Source organism: Quercus lobata, chromosome 4 (assembly GCF_001633185.2).
Source record: "Quercus lobata isolate SW786 chromosome 4, ValleyOak3.0 Primary Assembly, whole genome shotgun sequence".
NCBI lineage: Eukaryota > Viridiplantae > Streptophyta > Magnoliopsida > Fagales > Fagaceae > Quercus > Quercus lobata.
In genome coordinates, this window is record NC_044907.1 from 74,636,062 (window position 1) to 74,646,406 (window position 10,345).

A 10,345-nucleotide genomic window follows, 5' to 3' on the forward strand; every position below is an offset into this window, starting at 1 on the left:
AGAGCGTGGGTTTGGAAGGCTAGGCCCTGGTTGACAGGCGGTGGGTTTTTCGCGGTGTTCGTATGAGTTTAAGTTTTCCTTCACCCCTGGAGTCTTTCTCCTGGAGGTGGGCTGGGAGGCTCTGGTTTTTGGCCATTTTTCCCAACCCCCTCCATAGATTACTTACTTTTCCTTTTATACTAGCTCGCGTCCACTGTCCTTCGTCCACGCGTAGGGTTAAACTTTCCAAGATTGATACTTGTCCCATCAGTCCATACTCAAAGTCGTTAGGGATGGTTGTAGAAGCCAAAGAATGCGGCTCTGTCAGGTTCAGAACATTAAATGGCAGTAACAGCAGCTTTCCCAGGATATTTTAGATCTTTCCTCCAAGTTTCCGTCCTATACCTTCTTTACCCCTTTTCTAGGGGGGGAACTTTGGGTCTGTCGAGGACTGAACTGTCCTCGGCGGTATCCATAGGCTATCCTGTCGAGCTTGGGCCATAGCCCTCCTCGGCTTGGGCCTTCGGATTCTTCCCGGGTAGATGGGCCTGGCCCATAAATCATTTGGGCCCCACAATAGCCCCTCAAAACCCTGCTGTCCAACCTCTTGGTTGGAAAGGGGGGTTTTGGTGATGCCGAACCTCTTCCTACGGCCCAATCAATTTGGCCCATTAATAATGCTGGCGGCTCTTCATCTGTCCAGGAAATGCGCCGGTCTATGAGACAGTTTTTGACTTCGCGCTTGATGCGCTCTTATCGTTTGGGTTTCCCAAAACGTGCTTTTAATGACCACTATTTACGAGACTACTTTAATTCGGCGGTTTGTTTTGATGGGGTGGAGAAACGGAACCGGCATGCTGGCGTTGGCAGATTCCTTTGGAGATCTGAACCTATTAAATGTCTCCCGCTCCACCCTCTGTATAAGAAGGAAAGGAGGAGGTTATCGTTTTCGTAAAGAATTCCTTTTCATCCTTCTGAGATTTGAAATACTTGGCCTCCCCTAGGGTTCGTTTTACCCACTGGTTCACAAACTAAATCGTGGTATACTTTATCATAACAACGAGTGATGCAGAAGCCAAACCCCTCCCATAAACGCCATGTTCCAATAAAGCTCATTATGGCTCGATCGGGACAGGGATGGCGAAGACTCAGAATCAACCTCACCCTTCTTTCAGTCAAAATCCGAAGCAGGGACTTATTACGTCCAACTTTCGGCGTGACTGAGTCGAGAACACCTATCATCAGTACCAACCGCTCTCCTATGAGCATACCTAGTATGGCTCCAGTGTGTTGGGAGTCAGGATCGAGGTAGAGACTAAGTGTCTCTACTTCTTCCTCTCTTCCTTCACTGGGGTTATCCTCCGTCTCCCTTTCTTAGTCTTCCCAGCACCAGATCCATCCTGGTGCTTTCACTTCTCCCTCTTTTGCTCCTTTTTCTTTCTTTTCATCTCTTCTCTCTTCTTCTCCTCCTTCTTTACTCATGTCCTCCATCTTCTTCATTCATCTCTTCCATCTTCTTCATTGATTTCTTCCTTACTATTTCCTTCTCCGCCATTTTTTCTTCTTCTTTTTTTTTTTAAAGCAGGTTCTTATCGTAATATGAGCAGTATTGAGACAGAGATTGGAGGGACTTTGAAGACGAGTTTAAAAGACGCCTGATAGTTTACTTATATGTACTACGGATGTAATTGTTGCTTAGGCAGTTCTCATTTTGTATAGGCTCGTCTGAGCCCCTCTTTGTACGTTGTAATAATTTTTCGTATTAATAAAAATTGCTGTTATTTTATCTCGCATGTTTTGTCTCTATGCCTTTTCTTTTTTTTTTTATTGACAAACGCTACTCGGCACAATAATATGACATCCAAATCAATGACGACTAAGACCAAAATACTTGATAATAAAAAGATGTCGCCATAACTTTAACAGAAACGCTTGGCACAATAAGGCCGATCAGTGAAAAGTAATACTTACCCCATACTAGCCGAGGAGTAAAACGAAGGTTTGATGCCATGTGAGGAATAACCATTTGAAGATATATCACCCACCAAATGAGCAACCTTCTTATACGACTAAATGCTGGGGCGTTTCATCACCTTCCTCACAACTTTATTGGTCTTAACCTTTTTATGGTGTTTAAGCCGTGGATGAAGTGACCTGACATTTTTATCAAGTAACCCATCTTACAAAATTCAAACCTTTCCTTGCCCAAGTATTTGGTTTCCCCATTGGCCTGAGTCCAAGGACCATACAAGGCCTTGGTTCTGTCCAAAACTTGTGATTTTTTCTTTTTTGTACTTGGTTTCCCCATAGGCTTGAGTCCGAGGACCATGCAATGCATTGGTTCTGTCCAAGACTTGTGATTTTTTCTTTTTTGTACTTGGTTTCCCCATAGGCTTGAGTCCGAGGACCATGCAATGCCTTGATTCTGTCCAAAACTTGTGATTTTTCCTTTTTTGTACTTGGTTTCCCCATAGGCTTGAGTCCGAGGACCATGCAATGCCTTGGTTCTGTCCAAAACTTGTGATTTTTCCTTTTTTGTACTTGGTTTCCCCATAGGCTTGAGTCCGAGGACCATGCAATGCCTTGGTTCTGTCCCTGGGCCCATATGCTGAACGGGCCTGGGCCGCGAATTTACTGGGCCCACGAATTGAGAGGTATTTCCGTAGTCTTAGATCACGCGGTACTTTTTGACGTCCCAGTGTTCGAGGTGCGCCTTCTCGAGACTCCTTTAACCTTAGGGTTGCAGACGACGTGGGAAATCGAGTCAGAGACGTTTTGTCTGTAGCGTTCCTTGGGACGCTGCGTGAATTAAATGCCACCGGTTTACTTCTGGGTATAAATGGGATAGAGGATCACTTCTCTTGCACATGACCTCTCCTGTTCCCTTCAGAAACATATTTCTTCCATATCCGCGATCTCTCTTTCTAGTGCCACTGCCTCAAAGCAAGAGGTTTGAGGCGCGGATGGGGATGAAAGGTCTTCGCACGCTCCAAAGGCACCGAATCCTCAAGGTGATATGGTACGGACAAGGATGGCACAGATTTAAGCCAGTCCTCCGTCTTGACAGGAGGAAGATGATATTCCTCTTTTTTTTAGTCAAAATCCGAAGCAGGTTCTGGTCACGCCAGATTTTTGGTAGGTCAGAAAAAGGAATTTCCACGATCAGCGCCGTCTGCCCCGTGGCAGGCAAACTTTTGCGGGGGCTTCCCAACTTCCGGCTCCCTGCACCCTTTCTGTAGATGGTGTTAACCTGAGGTCAGGTTCCCTGCACCTTTTCTCCACCGGTGCAGGCCCCGCGTTGGGTTCTTTTGCTGCCTGAGTTATGGGCATGCAAAGGCATTGAGGAGGAATAAGGTCTCGAGGCAGTAGCCAACTTCTCCTCTGTGCTACCTCATCGGCTTTATCTTCACTCTCTTGTATTCTTCGTTACATACGTAGTTAGCTTCAATATAGGCTTTGTTTCAGCTTTTCATTGTACACTGTACTTGTTCCTTTGTCTTAATAAAATATGTGTCTATTTCTCTATACATATCTTTCTTCTCCTTAACAACTACTTTATGCATGAATATTAAATATAAGCTTGCCCTTAATGATACTCCGGGCAGAAAAATGTTTTAACACAGATTCCTATTGGTTTAAACTCACAAGTATTATCAAGTATAGCAATGGTAATCCTCAGTAAATTAAACTCTTAGAACTAACCGGGATAACTGCTGAGTGCTGCGCGATGCACGCTAGACCAATGTCCAAAACTTAGCTTTCCTCCTCCAAGTAGTTGGTTTCCCCATAGGCTTGAGTCTGTGGACCATACAATGCCCTGGTTCTGTCCAAAACCTAGTTTTCCATCATCCAGGTAGTTGGTTTCCCCATAGGCTTGAGTCCGAGGACTTTACAATGCCCTGGTTCTGTCCAAAACCTAGTTTTCCATCATCCAAGTAGTTGGTTTCCCCATAGGCTTGAGTCCGTGGACTTTACAATGCCCTGGTTCTGTCCAAAACCTAGTTTTCCATCATCCAGGTAGTTGGTTTCCCCATAGGTTTTCCATGCAATCCAAAACCTAGGTAGTTGGTTTCCCCCCGATCGAGGACTTTACTTGAGTCCGTTGGACCTCCGTACCATAATGCCCTGGTTCTGTCCAAAACCTAGTTTTCCATCATCCAAGTAGTTGGTTTCCCCATAGGCTTGAGTCCGTGGACCATACAATGCCCTGGTTCTGTCCAAAACCTAGTTTTCCATCATCCAAGTAGTTGGTTTCCCCATAGGCTTGAGTCCGTGGACCATACAATGCCCTGGTTCTGTCCAAAACCTAGTTTTCCATCATCCAGGTAGTTGGTTTCCCCATAGGCTTGAGTCCGTGGACCATACAATGCCCTGGTTCTGTCCAAAACCTAGTTTTCTCTTTGTGTGGGATCTAGGCTTTAGGGGAGTTAGTTCCTCAACCAAGCCCCTAGAGTTTATCCATACGATTAACGCTATCAAGTGCCTAGTTTGCTCTTTACGGGAGACCTTGGCTTTAAGGGAGTTAGCTCCTCAGCCAAGCCCCTGGTCAAGAAACGTAGCCCCTAGCAGAACTTTATACTAGAACTCTATAACCAACGGTTAGAAATAACGAAGAAACTCTATCGACCCACATCCTATACCAACACACAAGCCTTTTCCACAGACGGCGCCAATTGTAAGGACGCGATTCGTGGCGGACCGTAACAGTGTCGGGTTCGCACGTAAAAAGGCCCCTAACAATATCATTTGTAGAGCGTGGGTTTGGAAGGCTAGGCCCTGGTTGACAGGCGGTGGGTTTTTCGCGGTGTTCGTACGAGTTTAAGTTTTCCTTCACCCCTGGAGTCTTTCTCCTGGAGGTGGGCTGGGAGGCTCTGGTTTTTGGCCATTTTTCCCAACCCCCTCCATAGATTACTTACTTTTCCTTTTATACTAGCTCGCGTCCACTGTCCTTCGTCCACGCGTAGGGTTAAACTTTCCAAGATTGATACTTGTCCCATCAGTCCATACTCAAAGTCGTTAGGGATGGTTGTAGAAGCCAAAGAATGCGGCTCTGTCAGGTTCAGAGCATTAAATGGCAGTAACAGCAGCTTTCCCAGGATATTTTAGATCTTTCCTCCAAGTTTCCGTCCTATACCTTCTTTACCCCTTTTTTAGGGGGGGAACTTTGGGTCTGCCGAGGACTGAACTGTCCTCGGCGGTATCCATAGGCTATCCTGTCGAGCTTGGGCCATAGCCCTCCTCGGCTTGGGCCTTCGGATTCTCCCCGGGTAGATGGGCCTGGCCCATAAATCATTTGGGCCCCACAGCTAAGTTGGGTAATTTTTTTAATTAGTAAATTGAAGGCAAAATCTTCCTTAAATAATAGGGTAAATGACAAATTACACGCTTAAAAATTGGGGTGTTTGAATTTTACATTCTGAAGTTTCATAATTTGGATTTTACCTCCTGAAATTTGAGAGTATTTAGATTTTACATCCTAACATTTCAAAATTTAGATTTTACCCTCTAAAGTTTGGGGGCATTTGGATTTTATACCCCTAAACTTTGAAACTTCATGGTGTAAAATCCAAACACCCCCAAAATTAGGGAGTAAAATCTAAACACCGCTAAAATTTAAGTAGTAAAATCCAAATTATGAAATATTAGGGTATAAAATCTAAACACTCCAAAACTTCAGGAGGTAAAATCCAAATTTTGAGACTTAAGAGTGTAAAAAGCAAACACCTTCAAACTTTAGGGGTATAATTTACAATTTATCCTAAATAATAATGATTAAATTTTAATGGTTTATTTAAACTATAAGTAAAAGTCAAGAGTGCATTTGAATTTGAATCTTGAAGCTAATTTGGTAAGAATTTATGACACAATTAAATTATTTCCCAAATAGGGGTTAAGTTTGAATTATAGTCTAAATCAATTTTTGATCGTGCAATTAATTCATGCTTGGTTTACTTTCACATGTGCTCACATGCTTGTATGACTTTTACTTTCCTTTCTTGATTTATTTTATTTCCTTGCACAAATTATGCTTTTTATTAGTGGTAAATGTTAACAGGCACCATATGGTGTCTGTTAAGGATGGTTATTGTGGGATCTATCTAATAAAAAATTGGTATAAATTGATGAAATGACTGAAAATAGAACTGAAGTAACAAGTAAAATTTAAAAAGTTTGCTTTATTGGCTCTACATCCTATAAAAATAGTAAAAAATCTGACAAAATATTGATATAAAGTTGTTTTGTGTTCAGTTTGTTTGTTTACATCCTTTAATAGTTAGAATTTTATGGTTTTTAGGGTTATGATTGTTTGAAGAATTAAGGCTTTCTTAGTAGAACCATTTATGTATAACACACTTAATTCAAGTTAACGCCAGCTATGGTTGATGGTCTTGGGTGTCTAGCACTTTTCCGAGAAACACCCTAGCTTTTTTATGCTCAAATGAAAGATTAAGAACATATCCTAGCTTTGGACTTACTATAGGTTAGTATTTTTGTGCATGGAGTTCAATGTTAGTTCTTAGACCTAACCTAGGAGGCGACTCATTTCTTTGTCTTAACCCATGAGGTTTATGGCATACTCTTAGGCTCATGTTTAGGATAGGCCCATACTAGGCTACCTAATCTTGCCTCACAATGATCCATAAACTTAGAGCCCTTATTAGAAATTATGGAGACCCAAGTAGGGGTGCTCATAATGGTGACTCCACTAGCGTTAGAGACAGGGCCGGCTCTATGGTGAAGCAAAAAATGCAATCGCCTAAGGCCCCAAGTAAAAAAAAGGCCCCTAAATTCTAACCAATAGGATTATTTATAATCAATAAATAAAATAATTTTTTTTATTAGATGAAAAACAAATAAAAAAATAGAGAAAAATGCAACGTCGTCCACAATATTTTTCACAACACTTTTACAACTAATGCTAAGTAGCAAGTTATTACAGCCTATTGTTGATGGCAAAAAAATAATTATAGTGATATTTTCAAATAAAAAACAAAAGGCAGTTTAAAATCTAGGATTTGTTGTAAAAAATATTGTGAATGTTGCACTTCTAAAAAAAAAAGAATAATAATAAGAGTTTGTAAGGACACGATTCGTGGCGGACCGTAACAGTGTCGGGTTCGCACGTAAAAAGGGCCTAAACAATATCATTTGTAGAGCGTGGGTTTGAAAGGCTAGGCCTTAGTCACCAGGCGGTGGGTTTTTCGGGGTGTTCGTATATAGTTATGTTTCCTTCATCCCTGGAGTCTTTCTCCTGGAGGTGGGCTGGGAGGCTCTGGATTTTGGCCATTTTTCCCAGCCCCCTGGTTGGTGCACCTTCCTTTTTATTATATAGTCCGTCTTGGTTGATCCTGACCCTTCACTTGTAGGTCAGGCAGGAGCTTATTTCTGTATCCATCCCATCAACCGTCCCGTCTAACTTTCTATTAGTTGCATGGATCGAAGTTTACACCGTCCAAACGTCTTTTCTCATTAATCAGTTCTGGGTATTGGCAGGTGCATTTACTGAAGAGGGGACGCATTTTCCTTGGTCCAATTTCACACCCTGCTTCCCTATGGGCCCCATTCCGTTCACATCCCCTTGAGGGGGCTGTTTGGGGATTGCCTCCACCATGATGTTGGTCTTCCTATTGAAGCTCTGGAATGCCGAGGACAGGGTAAGTTCTCAGCCGTTCCTCTTGCTACCCGACCATTGATCATTCGTCCTCGGCAAGATACCTCCTCGACACGGGCCCTGGGCCCAGATAGAGTTTGGGCCGGATTGCAGACCTCTCGGACCCACAATAGCCCCTCAAAATCCTGCTATCCGTCTCCTTTGACGGATAGGAGGGTTTTGATGACATCAGAGATCTGCCAATGCCTATCAATCCTTGTCATCTATCGATTCCCGAGGTTTTTCACCTGCCCAAGGCACGTTCTTAGTGCCCCTGGAAGGCGAAACGTGGCCTCATTAAATACGGGCGACTCTGTGCTTCCCACGTTTAACGGTGTGATGGAAATCGAACGGTGGTGATCTCCTGGCCTCTTTGGGCGGGAAAAGGGCGTACAGTTACCCTAGAAAGTATAAAAGATTTTTTGGAGATGGATCCGTCTCTTCAGTTTTGCACTTAAGAGTTTTAGTGCGTGTATCCTGGGTTCATCTGAACTTCCGCCCTAATTCAAGTCTCTCTCAAGCACATAAAGCCTATCCGAAGCGTAATTCTTCTTTTATGTAAGTTTCCTACCTCCATTAACTCGTGCTTTTTCTTTTCTGAGTTTATTTCTCTTTGGTTCCCTTTCTTTCCCGTCGCGGGTTTAGGTTTGTTTTAGTAAATGACAAAGACGACTAAATTGAGATTGAGGAAGTTGGTCGATACTGAAGAGGCGATGAATAAGTTCATCGTTGATTACAGGATTCCCCCCAACATAAGCCTGGAGCACTGTAAGATGGGGGAATGGCACTATAAGAGGGGAACAGGCGCGGTGGTAATTCCCGTCCTCGCCTTTGTTGAGGGAGGCATGAGAACCCCTATGGGGCCAGTGACGAGGGGTTATCTCAGACATTTCCGTTTAGCCCCCACCCAATGTGCCGGCAACATTTTTAGGATTCTGGGGTGCGTGGACGCTTTAAATGAGAAGATGGGGTTAAGACTGACCCATCATGACGTGAACTGGTGCTATAACCTCCAAAAATTGAAAGGAAAACCTACTACATGAGGTCGAGGGACGACAGGGTTCGGTTGATCCAGTGCCTCCCTGACTCCAATAAGGGACTGAACAAGGACTTCCTTATCGTCTCTGGGGAATGGCACGATGGCGATCCATGCCCCGTAGTAGAAGGAGAACCAGGTGGGGTACCGGGAATGGAAGGGGGATAACCCTTTACGCCATTCTAATCTAATGTTGTTCGATAACTAACCATGCATATGTGTTTGCTTTTGTTTTTTTTGCAGATGAACACGCCTACACACGGCATTTTCACTTAGTCAATCGGGCGGATTTGGAGACCGTTTTACAAGCGGCGGTTTTTGTGAATGACAGTGATGGCCAAGTCCGAGCAGCTCACAAAATACTAGGGTACCCTCCTGTTCAAAAGTCATTTGGGGACGCAAAGCACGTGATCAGTGCCCGCCGTCCTTGGCTTCCCAAAATTACCGTAGTTGAGAAGGGATTTCTAATCTCTCAGGAGCCAGCTGTCCCCGAGAACGTTCCCCAGGTGGGCCCCTCCTCGTCTCATCAAGCAGCAGAGGACGAAGGTGAGCCAGATCAACCGGAGGAAGGGTTCGGGGTATTTGACTTAGTCTACCAATCCGAGGACCCTCCTGGTGACATAGGTGACCCAGCCTTGTCCGAGGCGGAATTGTCGTTAATAGGCGCCTCTTCTCAAGCCGAGATGGGAGTCAAGCGAATACCTTTGACCCCCCTTCTCCAACTCCTCGAGGACCAACCAGGGAAGGATACCCAGGAGACACCACAACCCAATGCTCCTCCTCCACCACCTCGGCCCCTTACAATCCAAACCAGGTCATCCTCCACCAAGTCCCAGCCACAATCCACCCGCCCCGAACCTCCCACTTCCTCCCAACCAGTTCGGCCTCCTCAACCTGAAGGTGCTGATTCCAAGAGAAAGAGGAGCCCCAAGGGCAAGGACATTGTGGACGAGGGAAAATCCCAACCTCCTAAGGAGAAGGATGAGACTCCGCGCACAAAACAACTGAAGATCGGACCCCAAGGCAAGGGCAAAGGAACCGAAGTTCAAACTTCTCAAGGCAAGGGAAAAGGAATTGATTCCCAGTCCCTACCGAGCGCCTGGCTTCCTGCCCCAATGCTTCACGGGGGTCCATTACTGGAGACGGCCTCTCTGAGGGACCTTGGAGACGGCGAGGGTGGCTACGTGGCGGATGCATTAGGGAGAACCATGTTACTCCCTAATGACATGGATGAGTTGGGGAGAATGAGGATGCAGGAGGTTTTTCTCAGTACTAAGAGATACTTGGGCATGGTAAGATTTCTTGAAACCTAACACTTTATTAACTCTTGTCACCGGTTTGTCACTCACTACACGCTCATCTTTCTTGACAGGCTCTCCAGGCAACCTATAGGATGGAGGAAGAAGTGCATGACAGGAGTAAGGCAGCCGAGAACGAACGCAAGAAGCGCATAACGGCCTCAAAGACTCTCGAAGCTTCTGAAAAGGAACTTGCCAAAGTCAAGGATGACTTAACAATAACTACCCACGAGAGGGATAACGTCTCGGCGGGCCTTGCTAGTGCCCAAAAACAGGCCAAGGACCAAACAAAGCGTGCACTTGAAGCCGAGGACCAGTTACGAATAGCCAAAAACCTGATCGAGGATTTAAACAAGCAGCTGGCCGCGGCTGTGCATGAAA